This window comes from Nannospalax galili, unplaced genomic scaffold, assembly GCF_000622305.1.
Source record: "Nannospalax galili isolate Female #2095 unplaced genomic scaffold, S.galili_v1.0 scaffold829, whole genome shotgun sequence".
NCBI classification, from domain to species: Eukaryota; Metazoa; Chordata; class Mammalia; order Rodentia; family Spalacidae; genus Nannospalax; species Nannospalax galili.
Window position 1 is genome coordinate 4267517 of NW_008360329.1, and position 18096 is coordinate 4285612.

General features: G+C 41.4%; 1 protein-coding gene across 5 annotated transcripts in view; it reads right to left on the bottom strand.

The window, feature by feature from the left end:
• Pag1 (phosphoprotein membrane anchor with glycosphingolipid microdomains 1) overlaps window positions 1–17644 on the bottom strand; it is a 153255-nt gene extending 135611 nt beyond the window's left edge. For 2 of the 5 annotated variants that reach the window (XR_003848320.1, XM_029560163.1), the window contains exon 1: window positions 17526–17644. The gene's annotated coding sequence lies outside the window, so the exon portion shown is untranslated. The remainder of the gene's footprint in view (window positions 1–17525) is intronic. The other 3 variants (XM_029560164.1, XM_029560165.1, XM_029560166.1) reach the window with 2 other exon arrangements.
• Window positions 17645–18096: the final 452 nt, after the last annotated feature.

Here is an 18096-nt window from a genome sequence, read left to right on the forward strand (position 1 = left end):
TATTTTTAGTTGGAGATGAGTTTTTATTCACTGTTCTGTTGCTTACCCCCAAAATGACTATCAAAATGATTATTCACCCTCATGAGTCTGTGTGTCACCAGCACAGGGAGGGTTGCCTGTGCTGTTTTTAAACACAGAGCCCCTGGGAGCAGAGGACACATTCTAGTTCCAAGCTGCTGAAGACAGGCTCCACCCAGCCGCCTTGCAGCAGCAGCCTACTCCTGGCTCTACAAAGGCCTGTCCCAAGGGGAGTTGTGGGTTGAGGAGAGTTTCAGACAGTAAGGAGGAAGATCAGTCCAGGTCTGAACTTGAACAAAGATTAATGCTGACAGCACAGTTATGAGACTGTCAGAATTGAGAAAGACAGCTAAGACACTTCAGGCCAGATCCAAACTCTGCAGGACAAAGGACATGCAAGGTGGGATGAACTTTACAAAATCACAGAGGGCAGAATTGGTCTTTGAGGAGTTGCTAGTCTTTTGTTTAAGAGTTTGGTAAATATCTTGGTAGAGAAGTGGATGAAACCCAGGGTTCTCACAGCAGGAGCAGGTCATCTCTTCCCCCCAAACTGGCCCTGATCAGGAATATCTGACTGCTTAGTCACCTCACCTACTAGCCTGCCAGCTTGCCAACCTGCCAGTCCATCCTTCCTACTCACTCTTTGTATAACTGTAATAATTCAACTGTAAACCTAAAAATTTACAGCCAATTTTGAAAGAGATGCATCTTAGCTCAGAAGATTTTTATTTAATATGTCAATGCTGTTATAAAATGCTTCTTCTAAGTATGTAGTTATTAAATAAATAATTTTTTAAAAAAGAAAAGCCTGGAAATGCAAAAAAAAAAAGTGTGTTTCTGTGTGGCTATGTAAACATGAGTGCGAGTGCCCTCCAGAAGAAGGCACTGGATCCCCTGGAACTAGAGTCATGGGCTGTAAGCTACGGGATGAGAACATGGGTGCTGGGAACCAAACTCAGGTCCTCTGGAAATAAGTGCTCTTAACCACTCAGCCGTCTGAGTCCCCACAATGGTTCTTGGTAGTCACAGTACTCAGATACTTCTAAACTGTTGGTTATCAGCATCAGCAGTATCCTCCAGGAATTTCCAAAACCCATCATGGTTGAGGACCCATGGCAGATTCCTCTTATCAAAATGACTAGGTGGGGGCTGGGCATCAATAGGTTTTAGACCTCCCCAGGGATGCTAATGTGCAGCTAACCTGAAAAAAAAGCATGGCCGGCATAAAGGGGTGGGTGGTGGGGGAGGGTGTGTTTAAACTAGGAATAAATGTATAGCAGTGACAAGGTGAAGAAGGTCCTGTGAGTTGTCAGCTTTTTAGCAGAAAGTGTGGCAAGAAGAAGGAATGTGTACAAACTCAGGATGCATGGCAAGAGAAGACAGGTAGACAGCAGGACAAGACTAGCTCTTTACAGAGTTGGGAGGAGGAAAGACAAGACACTTGCAAAGAGGTTGCAAGACCTGTGTGGAAGTGACTGGCTGATGCTGGAGCAGCAGGTGGCTATACACTGAGATGTCTAGGGGCAAAGTCTGTGAATAGAAAGGGGGGTTCACACTTCCATGACCAAATGGTAGTATTCAGTCTCTTCATACTCATGGCTCAAATTCAAACATTTTTCTTTTTTTGAGACCAAGGTCTCTGGCCCCAGCTGGCCTGAAGGTGCCAGGCAGACCAGGCTGGCCTTAATCTCACAGAAATTGACCTGCCCCTGACCCCATATGCTGAAAGCTGGGGTTAAAGGCATGTGCCACCATGCCCTGCTCAGGTTCAGACATTTGGTTGGAACACTTGAAACAACTAAGAACAAATAAGAAATAGGAATAGGGGCTAGAGAGATGGATCTGTGGTTAAGAGCATTGGCTGCTCTTGCTGAGGCTCTGGGTTTGATTCCCCCCACCCACATGGTGGCTAACAACCATCCATAACTCCAGTTCCAGGGGAATTTGATGCTCTCATCTGACCTTCTCAGGCACTGCATGACATGGGTGTATGAAGGCAATATGCTCATCCACATAAAATAAAAATAATATTTAAAAAATAGGAATAATAGAAACAATGAAGAAATGACAATATCAACACAATCCCTAGCACACACACCTGAGTGCTATAGAAGCATCCAGAATACCACCTCACCTTACTCCTTCTGCTGACCTTCAACACTGTCTTGCCTTTGGGGATCTTATTACTAGCCTTGATGATGCTCCTGCAGCTGCAGAAGATAAAGGATATACCTACAAGTGTACAGTTTTTTTCTAACATGTTGTAACAGTATACTTGGCTTTCTCATAAAGAGGTCCCACAATCTGTAGTAGGTTCTGCTAAAGATCACTGCTGCAAGAGCAGCACATTTACTTATAAAGAAGCAAATGTTAACCCACTCACTGATCAAAATTCACATTCACATTCATAATGCATTTATAGTAGGGCAGGAGTGCCACAGAAAACCAGTTCAAACCCATCTGAGTATAATCATTGGAATTTAGAAATTAACATAGATAGGAAATTTATGAGTAACTGAGACTTATTAGGTACTATTATGCAAATTACTTTGCATGATGATGTAGAACTCAACAATTTGGAACGTGTCTTCAGTGTCTTGCTCTGAGTCAGTGTCCTACTTCTGAGGTCTGAGTCCAGCAGGGACCCACAAACAGTTTTCATTGTGTCCGTCTTTCTTGACGTCTAAGTATCTTTATTTATATCCAGAAACATTGTCCTAGTGGATTTTCTTCCCCAATTTTCATCTCTTTCTATATCTGTCTACTTTTATATCCTGCAGTTTGGTGATAGGTGTGAGGACTAAGCATCAGTCAGTCAGGAGCCACCTGTAATGGCAGCTGGGATGGGCAAATTTCCTACCTATGGCTATTTTCCTTGAATTAATTAATTAATTAAGTGAGCCCCCTAACTTTTTACAAGGGTGCTGGGGATTAGAACTTGGGTCCTCATGCTTGTACGGCAAGCACTTTACCAGCTGAACCCTCTCTCTAGCCCTGGATATCTTTCACCAACAAAACTATCTCGCTCTTTCTGAGCCCTGGTTCTGAAGTAGGTGGGCATGACTATAATCCAGGCTTATCTTGGGAGGTGAAACCACAAACCACAAGCATGGCTGACCATAGCACATCCATACCTGGCCTTCTTCCACAAAACTAAATAGCTGATTTGGCACTCTGTCAAGTCTGAAGTTAACATTGTGGCTATATTACATCAAGCATATGTAGGGCAGAAGGGTATGAGGATAGGGAACGGGAATGAGGTGGAACAAGTGAAATGCAATGTCCTGGGATATACTCGGACGTTCTCACAAAATTTGAGATGCAAAAATTTTGAAATGCAAAATTTTCTGAAAACTCGGTTTATTATTTTGCTACAAAACAAATTTGCTCAAAAACTCACTTGAACTTGGCTTGGTGGCCCAGACCTTTAAGCACTCAGAAGGCACAGGCAGGTGGATCTCTATAAGATTGAGGCCAGCCTGGTTTACTGGTCTACATAGCGAGTACCAGGCCAGCTGGGCTACAGGGAGACCCTGTCTCAAAAAGACAAAACTACAACAACAACGACAACAAAAAACCCCCAAAACCCTCACTTGAACTTTTTTTTTCCTGTGCAGTTAAATGTAAACATTCATTCACTTTGCTACAGAAATGACGGCTTTCTAGATGTCAACATGCAATATACTAATTGTATTACCTTTCTAAAAGCTGTTTTTGTTTTTTAATATTTTATTTATTATTTTTATTTTATGTGTATGAATGTATTGCCTGCATGCATGTGAGTGCACCCGTGTCATGCAATGCCATGGAGTTGAGAAGAGGGCTTCGGATTTCCCTGGAACTGGAGTTAAGGACAGTTCACTGCCGTGTGGGTGCTGGGAATCGAACTCGGATCCTCTGCAAGAGAAGTGAGTGCTCTTAATCGTTGAGCCATCTGTCCAGCCCCTTTGTGTGTGTGTGTGTTTTTTAATTTTTTTTTTTTAAAGATGGAATCTGGCCATGGAGCCCAAATTGGCCTTAAACTCCCAAGTCTCTCCCCAGCCTCACCTCTTGAGTGCTAGCACCTCCATGTCTGGTATACAATCTGAATTCTAAAAGACATTTGGCCCAGGGAGATTAGGACTGTGCACAACTTCCAGACAGGAAGTTCTCCAGACCTGATTCTTTTGTAGTTCCTCTAAATCATGTAGACATTTCCCTGACTAAAGCTTTGCAATGTTTTCCAAATTATTTTAGTAGATAGATTCACAGAGTGAGGAGTGTGGGAGAGGGTTTTGTCATCACTGACCCAGGGAAAAGCAGGAAAGCAGACACATATCTACTCTTTCTATGACCCATGCATCACTACACATGCCTACCTTCTTTGCTGCAGTTTTCCGCTTTAATAAGCACATCCAAATCTGCTTATAGAACACAGGTGGTACAGGAAATATGACCAATAAAAAGTAATGCTGATCTTGAAAAAAGATGCCAAATTATATTTTTACTCAGAAAAGTTAACAATCCAATGAAATGTTCAGGAATTTTCTAAAAGGTGAATGCATCGAGAAAGTAAGGAAATGAGACAGCAAGTTTGTGGCTGCCTGGGCTGGCAGAAGGAGGGAAGACTCACTGCAGACAGGCTCATGGCTCCTCCCAGGTCCAGAAGACCAAAGCTGAACTGTTCCAACAGCTCTCTAGTTCTGTAAGTTTACTAAACATCAGAGAGTTGTACAGTTTAGACACGCTCTATAGCACATCAATTATACTGTCAGAAAGATGTTAAAAACTAATTATCTTAAATTTATAAAGTAACTTCATGTTATGGTATGGTATTTATGACAGCACTACCTCTTCTTTCTTGACATTTCAATTAATAGCAGCTGAAATGGGAAGAGAAGAGACGGTAAAGCAACCTACTCCTCATTACCAAGGAAAATGACTGCTATTTCCTTTAGACAGAGAATATGATGTCTTTCAGATACTACCTTATAATTAGTCATGAAATCTACAATTCTTTCAAAAAATATTTCATTTATTTTTATTTTTATGTGTATGAGTGTATTGCCTGCATGTGTGTAAATGCACCCATGTTGTGCAATGTCCGCAGAGTCAGAAGACAACGTCAGATCCCCTGGAACTGGAGTTATGCGGATGGTTGTTAGCTGCTATGTGGGCACTGGGAATTCAGCCTGTATCTTTTGCAAGAGCAGTCAATGTTTTTAACTGCTGAGACATCTCTCCAACCCCCAAATCTACAATTCTAAGTTATTTTTATTTCCTCAAATTACAGCACACACTAAAGAGATAGTATTTTATTTAACATTCAATCTTGCAAAGACAGTGCAAACTTCAGAGAGCAGGGACTGTACCATCATTGTCCCTATTCTGAGATATGTATTATATAACTATATTGAATACAATAATTTCATCACCAGGACCATCTGCCACACTTCCGTTTGCATGAAAAATGCAAAGCCAAATTAAACATACATTTCCCACCTTTCAGATAGTTTTCCAACTTCAGCACTATAGACATTTTGGGCCATAAAATTGGTCATCATGGGGCCAGGGAGATGGCTCAGCAGGTAAAAAGTGCCTGCTTTGCAAGCCTGAGCACTTGAGTTCAAACCCTGGAACCCAAAGTAGAAGGAGAAAGCCAACTCTGACCTCCACATGTGTCCCATCACAGGCATGTACCTACACACATGCATACACACACACCTACAACAAACAGACTCAATAACAATAAATAAAAATTTAAAAGAAGTCAATAAAAATTATTCACCATGAAGGACTGTTCTTTGTATTGCAAAATGTAAAAAGCAACAACTCATGAATGGCAATTCCCTAAACACAGACTTTGGCCTATCATGGGGAGAAGAAAAGGTGAGAAATTCTCTTTATTCTCCATGTAACTGTGAAGATGTAAAAGGATTATTCCAGTTGAAGGCTGACAGTTTTGAAAATATGTGGAGCTGTGAAAATACACAGAGAAAGGTCTAAATGCCAAATGCCCTGTGGCTAAGAACAATTTGAAAGAAGCATGCTCACTGCCAGCACTGGGCTGTTTATTATGAATGGTATCTAGGAGAACAATTTTGAAATGCTATTGAATATTTATTAAAAAGAAAGATCTATAATAATTCACATTTTGACATGCCACTATTAGCAAATAACTCAGCCAGCTGGAAGGTTAAGAATTGTGGGGGCAGAAACCATTAAATATAAGTGTTAGTTTAATACATTGGTGCTTTACTTTTTTCAATGATCACAGTGTTTAGTCATCCTCTTCCTAATATCCCAGCACACAGCCTAAAATGCTATTATCCATATTTAACTGTTTTAACAAGATTCCAAACTCTTGCATTTCAATTTTATTTGGGTGACATCAAACTTTCTGTTTCAGTTTTTTTGTGTGTGTGTGTTAGTTTTATGTTTTTTTGAGACAAGGTCTCACTATGTAGCCCTTAATGGTCTTGAACTCATAGAGATCCTCCTGCCTCTGCCTCTTGAATGCTGGGATTATGGGTGTGTGCCACCATACCAAGCTGGCATTGAACATTTTATACCAATATTCAAGATCAATATGTACATTTTGGGCAACAAATTAATATAGTAAAACAAAAGAAAAATATTAGCACTATACAAGTATGTACAATTATCTATGAGAATTCACTAGAATACTTTGCCTCAATGTACCTTTAATTTTTATTTATCAAAACAAAGGAGTATGCTTTTAGTTTTGATGCCAATAATTTAGTCACTTCAAGTGACACCATTCTGATTTTCAACTAATTATGTATTTTTGCTCCATCTCTTAGACATTTTAAAAGGCTATAGTAGACAGTTATGGATCAATTCCCAAAACTCAGATAGGCTTAAAATATTTACATTTCCTCTGTGTGCCCACTGTTAAGCATATTTAGATTTAAGACTCTGAAATATGAAGCATGGAATTCTAAATCTATTAAGAAACAGAACATTCACAATATGCAAAAGTATTGTACTCAAACTCAACTGTTCATATAATTACAGTATTCAAATTAGATCACTAATTTAGACATGTTCTATCATGTCAAGACTGACGAACATAAAATCTATGACTGAAATTCAATAAGAATAAGAAAAGAGAGGTAAAGAAAACATTAACTCTTCTTTTTAGGAAACAGAAACTGACACTACATGATATAAGGTACTCAGAAATATTAGTAAGAAATACATAACTTAACTTTTCATGTTGGTGAGTAATAAACACAGCAGTGTCACGTCACCTGGACAGAAATCTAACTCTATGCCCCAGATTATCATATTTGCATTTGGATGAAATTGGAATACATGAGGCATGAAATAGCCAAATTAATCTTCATTTGAATTACCTAACGTATTATTATAAAATGCAATTAAGGTTATATTTGAAATACCATATTACTTTATCCTATTATTTAAATTTTCATATGCCTATATTGTGTTCTCAACCACAATGGACTAAGGCTACTAAAAAACCATGTGTAATGGTAATTACCAGAGCTAAGATAGTTCCTTAACATTTTTATAAGGCTATTTCAGAATTTACAAATGTCTCATTTTTTTTTTAATTGGTACCACCAACAAAAGAGCAACCCACTGAATGTCACAGAAGCACAAGCCCCTTCAGATTCAACTTTTCCTACTGAATCTAAAATGTAAAATTGGCACCATGAAGCTTGAAATTGAGATTTAGGGATAGCATTGGCACCAGCTTTTGCTTCTTGCTAGAAATCATTTTCATTTGAAAATTGCCAGCTAACACACTCCTAGATTGTGTGTGTGTGTGTGTGTGTGTGTGTGTGCATGAAATAAAGAAATGCAGCATCATAAATGTTTTCAATGGTTATGACAGATGTACATTTTATGACTGGAACATTACTCAATACAACTAGCTAATATGTGCTTTAATAACAAAATTGAGGAAATTAAAATTCCAGACTATTTAGAGCCAAAATCCAAGTTATAAAACTAGGATCTTTAGATTTACCCTGCATCATTTTATAGTACTTAGGTGAAAGACAAATGCCAGTGTAAGACTTTGGCATTAAACAAGTAATATAAGAATCTTTTCAGCAAGACAAAGTCCTATCATTTCATGTGCTCAGAGTATTCAAGAATATTATAAAAGGAAAACCAATAGTTTTAACATCAATTTGGTCATTTTTGTCTTATACACAAAGACACAATAATGTGCACACAGAATGCTTCTCACATACAACAAGCACTATGATTATTGAGAAATAAATTTCCACTGTATCACAAAGAGTAAGCTTAACTACAATAATTTCACAGTTTAAAATACTAGATCTTTGTATTTTTTAGGCACATGCTTTTTAAAAATCAGCACCAATAATAGATAATGAAAGAAAAAGATGTTCATTTTGTGGAGGAAAACACATATTCTTCTGCACTTTAATCAGATATATTTGCACAAATAACCTATAGCCCAACAAATACAGGAATGGTAGCCTACACACTCTATTGGTACTTTGAGTATACTAACTTAAAAACACCTCTGAAGTATTCTGTTTCCCCCCACTAGTTTTCCTTTAGAAACAAATCACAAAGATAATAGGAAATGCAACAAAATGATCTAAAATCAGAATTTGAAATTGGAAAGCCTCATTTGGGTCTGATAAGCTGTACCACCTTCTAGCTGGGTCTCTCTACATTCCATATGTCTGGTTACTGTCTCTGTGAGGGGGGTGTAGTGGTCTGAATGTGAAATGCCCCCCCCCATAAGCTCATGTGTTTGAATACTTAGTCCTCAGCTGGTGACACTGTTTATGGAAAGTTGTGGAACACTTAGGAGGTGGAACCTCTCTGGATGAAGTGTGTTACTGGGGGAGAACCTTGGGGTTTCATAGCTCAGCCCACTTCCTGTCTGCTCTCTTGCTTCCTGACACATATGCATCCACCTCACATTCCTGCCATCATGGCCTCTCCACCATGATGGACTGTATCATTCCTTAAACTGCAAGAAAAAAATTCTTTCTTCTTTAAGTTGTTTGTGTCAAGTGGTTGTTCACAGCATTCAGAAAAATAATGAATACAAGGAGGAATTTTACTGTTTAGATAAAAAATTAAGACAAACCATTTGAGGACTGAAATGCATGATAGCAACCAAGACACATGCTAACTATTTTCATGGTTACTAAATACTCCAGGTTGTCTATAACATAAATGAGGTCTATTTTTATAAAACAAGTGAAAGTCATATGATATTATACCCAGGTTATTTCAGATAATCCAATGGGGCAGACATATTAATAAGCTGTAAAAGGACTGGTGACAAGGTGCCAACCACCTAATGACACCACGGCCATGATAAAAGCTTAGTCTTTGTAAACTGTCAAATGTGTCATTTATCACTTTCTCTTTCTCTGCACTCATTCATGGATACAAAAAGAGATATGCCCACTTAGGAGAACCAAGCACTTTACGCACCAAGCAAATACTTCTTCATTCTTCCCACTATCCCAAATTTTTGGTTCTTTGGTCCACGGAGGGGAAAAAAATGAATGGAAAAGAGAAACAAGATACGACATTTCTACCCCACAAGCAGCTTGAGATTCAGAGTCATGCTTTATTAGTGATTTTATTTCTCTCCTGACTGTCATCCCCATCTACCATACAGAGTGAGACAATGTTTATGAACAGGAACTGAAGCCATGAGAGAAACAGCCCCCATCACCTGTGCAGACACAAGGGAAGAAGATGCTTCTCTCTGCCTGTTTTTCCATTTCATTTCTTTTGTCACTCAGCTCCCATTCAATCAAGCACCTCATTCTGCTTTGCCTCTGGCTTCTGCCACTTTGGGTCCAGGTACTTGTTGGAAACTTCTCTCACTTAATTTTTCTATCCTATCTCCTTTTATTCTGTGGCCTCATCTTACACTCTCTTAGGCACATAGCAACTTCAACAACTATTTCAAATACTCAAGGGTACCTAAAACATAGTGGGGTCTATTTTAAAAAGACAAGTGAAAATCTTATGTTATACCAAGGATGTCTCAGATAATCCAATGGGCCAGATTCATTAGTAAACAGTAAAAGGATTATAAGCCTTCATTTGTAGCTCAGAGGTTGTCTTAAATTCCAGACCCACAATCTGTATAGAGTTTCTAGTCCCTGATGTCCCTTTGGTGCCTCATACTGCATAAATCCACAGCTTGTCATCTTCCCCCTGTGGAATGCTCTGTCCTCTGCATTCACTGTCCTTACCAGTGGCACTTCTGTCTCTTTAGTTCCCCAGTCAAGACACCTGGGGGGTCCTCTTTTATGTCACCATCCCTTCCTTGCTTCTCTGCCTCTCCCCAGTGTCTACACCTTTACCAGTCTGAATTCAGACTTTAAATCTGCCTTCCCTTTTCTGTTCCCTACCTCAACTACTCTATGGATACACTATACCTGGTAGGTATTCTGAAAGAACAGCCTAGCTCAGGTCTGGCTATAGAAGTCTGTCATCACAGCTAATTATAAGGCTAAGGTAGGAAGACTCAACTTCAAGGCTTACTTGGGCATAGCAAATTCAAGGCCAGTCCGAACAAGTTAGTGAACCCCTGTTTCTAAGAGAAAATGGGAAATGGATGGGGGATATATCTCAATGGTAGATGGCTTGCCTAGCATTCATGAGGCCTTGAGTTCAATTCCCAGGACCAAAGAAAGAGAACAACTTAAGTGCTCAGTTTCATTTGCAAGACCAAGCATAGCCACCATGCCCTTCTTGAAGTGGTTCCTGCTTCCACTCTCCAACCCCAGTCACATCTGCCAAATCAATGGTCCCAACCTGATATGATCCCACCCTCATTAACTGAGCTGCCATTCTATAATCCATGGCCCAGTTTAGTGACTTCACTGCATTTATTTTAAGCCCCTACTATATGGTACCATGTTATTCACTCTTCCAGACTCAGACTAAGTACTACTTCTTGAAGAAAAGCCATGCTCTTGACACAAAGTTCCCTGACAGAGCTGGGTTTTGAAGGCATTGGCTCCTGTGGCTGCCTGGTGCTGCCTTCCCTCGTGAGATGAAAAGTCCTGAGAATCCACAGAGGGATATTCCTGTGTTGGACATTTCACCTTCTAGAAATAAGTATCTGGTGAATGTCCAAATGAGTAAGGTGCATTCTCACTAAATTGGATGCAAACACAGTCAGGCTGCTAGTGATCAGTTACATGTGAACTGGAGGTTCACAGCTGTTTCTAGATGTCAGGTAAAAAATAATAAGTCCACTCATGGTACTGTTCCCAAGTGCTAAATGCAGAGGGTGTGGTATTATTATGCATAGCTATGTTAGCAACTGACCTTTCTTTTTAATAGTAAGAAGCTATTGTGCTGAGGTTTTACTGCTTCTGACTTATAACTTATAATGTGAATTGTTTTACATTGGTTTCCCAAGAACTTCAGCATGTTCCATACAACTGGGGTGACAGCATGAATTTGGTTAGGAGTAAAGAACTGGGGTGGGAAAAGCCATCTTAACAGTAATGAACAGCATCACAGATACAATGAACCAGATGTCTGAGGAGTCATCCAATAACCCTTCATTCATCAGAGAATAAATTCACAGAAAAGCTCACATATGCAGGCCTGTGGTTGGCTAGGTAAGATAGATGGTAGGTGACAGCAACGCTGATGTAGCCACACCTTTAGGTGCCTTGAGAATCAGGTGAAGCTCATCACTTGCAGATGAAGGCCTGGTATGATATGTTGGATTGGGCTGGCTGGAGATCTATGGGAGGACAGGAATGAATAAGCTGCCAGTGACCAAGTTGAAGCCCACTCCATAAAGTTTACATGGCTCCAGTGCTCTAAATTCTAATAAAGGCCCTAATCAGGTCAAACTTCCTGTTCCTTGACTGTCTGCATTTAGAAAAAAAAAATCAGAGTTTTAAAATAAGTTTTTAATTACTTACTGGTTTGAAAATCATTCAGTCCTATGGCCAGGTACAAGAATAGAAGAGCCATCAAGAGTACGACACAATACTATGACAATAGTAGTTACTTTAAAATTCAAACTGAAAAGATGTTGGTTCCAGTGTGAAATCAAGAAAAAAAACAGGGCTGAGGATATAGCTCAGTGGCAGAGCACTTGCCTAGCATGTGCTAGGTTTGATTTCTAGTCTGCCGTCTATCTGCATCTCTCTCTCTCTCTCTCTCTCTCTCTCTCTCTCTCTCTCTCTCCCCCACAACACACACACACACACACACACACACACACACACACACACACACACACACAGAGGCCTATCTCAGGGGATGGTACTTTGAAAATCGAACAAGATGGCTTCACACTGCTTCTGCTTGCTATGTGGGCCAGAGCCAGAAAGGCTACAGATGTGGAAGTCTGGGTGCAATACTCTTATCCTGAGACATCACACTTGAGCCTTACGTGTTAGACACATGAGTGCATTTCCTTTAAAAACCATAGTCACGCTGTGACTGACCAATGCTGTTACTGTGGTATGACAGTTGATTGCTCAGACATTTTCAGATTTAAATAAACATTTTTTTTTAAATCACTTGAGAAAAATCTTAAGCCTTTCCACTTCTCCTTTCTGTAAGGAGAGTGATGCAAGATCTAACCCCAAATACAGATAAGTGAGCAGGCCTCTCCACAGGAAGGTTTCATGCTTCCTATTTATGAAGTAAACATGTGGTTCTTATTCTTTCCTTTTCACAAAACAAAATGTGGATTTTCAGTTCTAGAAAAAATTAAGCTTAAGCTCTGCCTCAACAAAGACACAGAGATGATGCTTCTTATACAGACAGTTCCAGCTGTGGGCAGGAGGGTTCTGCAAAACTAAGACAGTTCACCTCTACAATATAACTTATTAGGAAGGCTCAAAAACCAGAGGCAAGGGGATGTTTTGTAAGGAGTACTAAAATGCTCTGGGCTCTCCTCTTTATTATGAAACTCACTAATGTGATTTTGGACACATGCCTTGACCTTTCTAGCCCTGTTTATGCTTCTGCAAAAGATAATACAGGAACTACCATACAAAGTATTGGGTTGACGGAAATACTATGTGCAATGTTGTTGGCACAGAAGCAAACACATGGCAAGCATTTCCAGCCGGCTATTGGCTCCACCTCCTATCAGAAAAGATGCAAGCACAAACTAGAAAGGTGGACAGATACATTATGCTCAAGGCTGTCTTCCCTCAAACCCACCCCATTTCCTTGAACTCTGCAATGAGCTGGTTTTGAAGTGTGGTATCTGCCACACTGCCTATGAACTGTTTGCCTACATAACCAGAAACATGCCCCCCTCACAGTGCATGAGATGAGATCAATGGAAATATAAGCTCCCAGCTCCCCAAACATGAAGTAAAAATTTAAAATAGTAGATGGGACGGCTATTGGCTCCACCTCCTATCAGAAAAGATGCAAGCACAAACTAGAAAGGTGGACAGATACATTATGCTCAAGGCTGTCTTCCCTCAAACCCACCCCATTTCCTTGAACTCTGCAATGAGCTGGTTTTGAAGTGTGGTATCTGCCACACTGCCTATGAACTGTTTGCCTACATAACCAGAAACATGCCCCCTCACAGTGCATGAGATGAGATCAATGGAAATATAAGCTCCCAGCTCCCCAAACATGAAGTAAAAATTTAAAATAGTAGATGGGATTAGGAGTGAATGATGGTCATTCATTTATTCCCATATTCCGATTCAAGTACTCACCCGGTCTGATCCTGCTTAGCTTCAGAGATCAGATGTGATTAGGTACATTAAGGATGGTACATTATACATGGTCCTTCTGATAGCAAAAGAAAACCTGACTTCAGAGGAAAAGTTATTTGTAGATTTGTAACTGGCAACCGATAAGCCACTAAAAAAAAAAAAAAAAAACATAGACAGGAAACAGAACAACTATATGCAAATGATGAAGAATTTGCACAGACTTAGTTCAAGTTACAGACATGCTCCAGGGAGATGTTCAATGGGAAAACCCAGAACAGAGGAACAGTTGAAATACAGATGAAATACAGAGGCAAGAGGAATAGGTGTTCTCTTAAAAGGAGGGCTAAATTCGCAGTAGAAGATAGTTCAGAGATATAAGATGTTTAGTTGACAGAAAGGGTTCTTTTTGGCACACTGCAACTGTGGTCCTGTGTCCCCAGGCTCACAAAGGCTGCTGCTAGAAGCTCATTCCTAGGGAGCTTTGTCATAAATAAAAGAAAGCCAATGTTGAACAGCTAGCTTGAAGTATCTTTCATGGTAGATAGGAGTTTCATTAAACGTTAAATCATCTGGGGGCAGTCTGTTCCCTAGGGGCTTTCTATAGCAATTACATTTTAGTATCTAGATGATAAAGATGACTAAAAGGCCAGACAGAACACCATAGCATGTAGGTGAACTTAAGAAAGCTACAAAAATACATGGCCACTCAATCACTCTCAGACTCTGGCACTCAGATGAGAAGTTCAACAGGTCATGGAGATTTTGAACCAAGACTGCTCACATAGAATTTCCCAAACTGCCTCCTATGAGTTTGAACCTCAGGCTGAAGAAGTGTGTCTACTGCTGTGATGGAGAAATGATTTCCATTTTAGAACATTTGGTATGAGGTAATGCACGAGGCCCCTCTCTGCCTGAGGAAGTTGTCCACTGGATATTGGTCCATGCTATTGCTGGACTGAGGACTGCTGCTTGTAGTGGCTTACCTGACTTAGTGTGGACTACTGTAGCTACTCAGGCAGGTAGGAGACAGAACACAGAGCATTAACCTCCAGTATGAAGTATACAGTGTTACACCAAGTTTTCTTTTGACTCTAAATATATGAATGAGGAAGAAAGAAGCAAGAGAATCTAGATGTAACTGAAAGAGAAACTCCCTGGTATCTCTCCACTAAAGGAGGCATGCAACCAGGGCTGGGCATTTAAACATATGATGATAATAATAGCTCACAGTCATGGAAAACTGGGTGGGGGTATTGTTAAGCATTTTGAGTACTTTAATCTTTAAGCTTATATTTTCTTGTGGAGAAACTGAAGATAATAACCCACCTACTTCGCTTGCAAGTTGAGGCAGCAGAGTCAAAACGAACACTTTCAAACAAGCATACTTAAAATGTTAACTCTGATTTATATTATTTCATCTCCCTCAGCCCGTTTCCTCTTCTCTAACAGAATGATGAAGCCACCTACCTCGAAGGCCTACAGGGAGATACTGCTGGAGACAGTAAGACCAACACTTGCTGGTGTCTGATTCACTAGGGTTTATATCCCTTCTCCTATTATACATGTGACCTGTTTCTACTGACCTCCATCAGTAGCCATTTTTTAAAAATATCTTATTTATTGTTTTTATTTTATGTGTATGAGCATTACCTACATGTATGAAAATGCAGCCGTGTTGTGAAATGCCCATGGAGGTCAGAAGAGGGGGTCAAATTCTTCTGGAACTGGAGTTACAGATGGTTGTTAGCCACCATGTGGGTGCTGAGAATCGAACCCAGGTCCTCTGCAAGAGTAGCCAGTGCTCTTAACCACTGAGCCAACTCTCCAGCCCATCAGTAGCCATTTAATGTTTACAGTATATCTTGACACATTTCCTTTCACAACAATGATCATTTTTTTCTAGAATTAGCTCAATATATTGAACTAGCTCAACACCTTCACATACAGGAGACCAGGTAATACTCACCACAATCCAATGACGTAGGTACTACTGTCATACCCATTTTACAGATGGGAACACTGAAGCCCAGGGTTTAAGTAACTTGCAGCCTGGTTCCATGTGCCTCCCTCCTAATCATGACACAAGAGAGCTTGTTGGGTCAGCCTGCTTGACAGCTCACCCTTGGATGAAATGATTTCTAGAGGTCAGTATGGGATGCCCTAATAAACCACAATGTATTGACTAGCTTTTCAGCTTCTGAAATGACATTTTTCTTATTTACTTAGAATTCTTAAAGTAAAAACTATCTTTTAATTGTGTGCCTATAACTAGCTAATCATCTTGTTTTGTGTGCTGAAATATATACATTCCTCTCTCTAAAGATCACCTAAATAAACCTTACATTATTAACAAATACTCATGACTATCAACAATTATTTTGAATTCAAATATTGTTGAATTTCAACAATTATTTCAAATCCAAATCCACACACATCTATTTTCCTGTACACAGTTTTGTCCCTCCATATCTACAGATATATTCCTGCCTCAGGGCAGTTGCGATGTGAGCTCCTTGGTTAACATAAACCCTTCCGTGCTAAACACTCTGAATGTTTCATTTCTTTCTAATATTCACCGTCTATCAGTCACACAGAAGGGCTGTATGGTATTTCAAAATATTTCTTTTACAAATTTAATCAACTTAAGTATTAAACTTCAATGATGCTAATCTATTGCTCTGCTTAAAAGGAATCTCTAGGGGGCAGCTGAAAAAGAAAGGTTAAAGATTTCTATCCTTCAAAGTAGGCCACTGCAGCCTACCTATAAATCATGCTCTTTGTTTATTAAGATAATTAAGCCAATCAGCACTCTTAACTTTCAGACTCAACAATTTTCCAGCATGAACAATTTCCACTTTTTCTAAAACAAAGGAGAATGTGTTCAAAAAGGGGTCCAGTGCATGCTCTCTGCACAGTGCATGCTATTTTAAAACATAATTTATGTGTCTAATTCCTTGAGCTGCCTTGAAAAATATACTGAGTTCTTCCTCCCAGGCTCCCTATTAGAAGACACTTCAATTCGAAGAGTGCACTGTTTCTGACTACAGACCCCTACATCATGTCAGCATTTGCATTAAATATATAAAGCTGGACTATAAACAAATGGAGTGGAGGCACAGCTGCAGCCGCTGCAGAGGCGAGGTTACCCAGCCTGGAGGCTTACATAAAGAAAGGATGCAAGACAACCCAAGAGCCATCATCTGAATCCCATTTCTTTGAGACTTGCCTACATCCTTGTGAGTGCACACGCACAGCGCGGTTTTCTCATTTTATATGCCTTAGAGCACAAAACACTCGGTTGACATATAAGTTGTTTTTTCCCTAAAGGACTAGGCTCCAATAATGGGAACGTTGGCAACTTCTGTCTAGGGGAAGAATGAAGTGGGATGCGCGGGAAGTCTGCAGGCCTGAGCAGGAATGTCAGTTTCCCAGGGCGCTGCCAGTCCTCCAGGGGGGAAAAAAAAATCTCAGCAGTCTCCTGGGACAGAGGTGGTGGATGCCCCGGACCCCATGCCGCGCAGAATCAAGAGCGCGGAATGTGCAATTAGCTGCGGGCCGGATGCCCTCGGAGCACCTGTCCTCTCCTTGCACATTTCCAACTGGCGCATTCGGCAGGAGCTGGAGCCAGCCCTGGACTCCGGCCCTGAGTCCTAGAGTGCCATGTCCCCTCCTTTGCAGCCCAGTACGCCCTCCTCCAGCTGGAGCTCAGCTAACAGGAGATGCCACCTCGGCCTGGCACGACAGAAATAAAGCCGAACCTGTCCTTCCCACGGTTCCTTGCAACTTCGGAAACTACCAACAACTTACTGGCACGCACGAGGCAGGGGTCTTCTGGGGCTTCTGCGCTCTAAGAAGCGCTGCAACTCCGCCGCGCGAAGCCCGGTTGGCCCCGTGGTGGTCGACGACGGTGGGCGCAGGACTCGCGGCCGCTCGGTCCTGTTCGCCTCGGCTGGGCCGTGCCCGGGGCCGAGCACTCTCCGGGGCGCACCGGGCGGCGGCGACGACTCGGACTGAGCTCGGGCGCTGGGCAAGCGCGGCGGCGGCAGCCGGCCCCGGACGACTGCGCTCCGAGCCCCGGCTGCGTGTCTCTCGCTCCGACGGAATGCGACTCCACGGGGGCGCCCGCACGAGAGGCACCGATGCGCTGCAGTGCCGCCAGCCCGCCCCGGAGGAGCCGTCACACCGTGGGCGCGCAGGGCAGGACAACCGGCGGGAGAGCACGGCAGTCCACACGGGCCGCCGCGCCGGGGAGAATGACAGCGCCGAGGCGCAGCGGCGCGCCGGGCACGGGGCTCAGTGCGCATGTTCCCGACCGCTGCGGCACGTCACAATGGGCGGAGCCAGAGGGCGGGGCGGGACGAGCTGGGTGGGCGGGGGC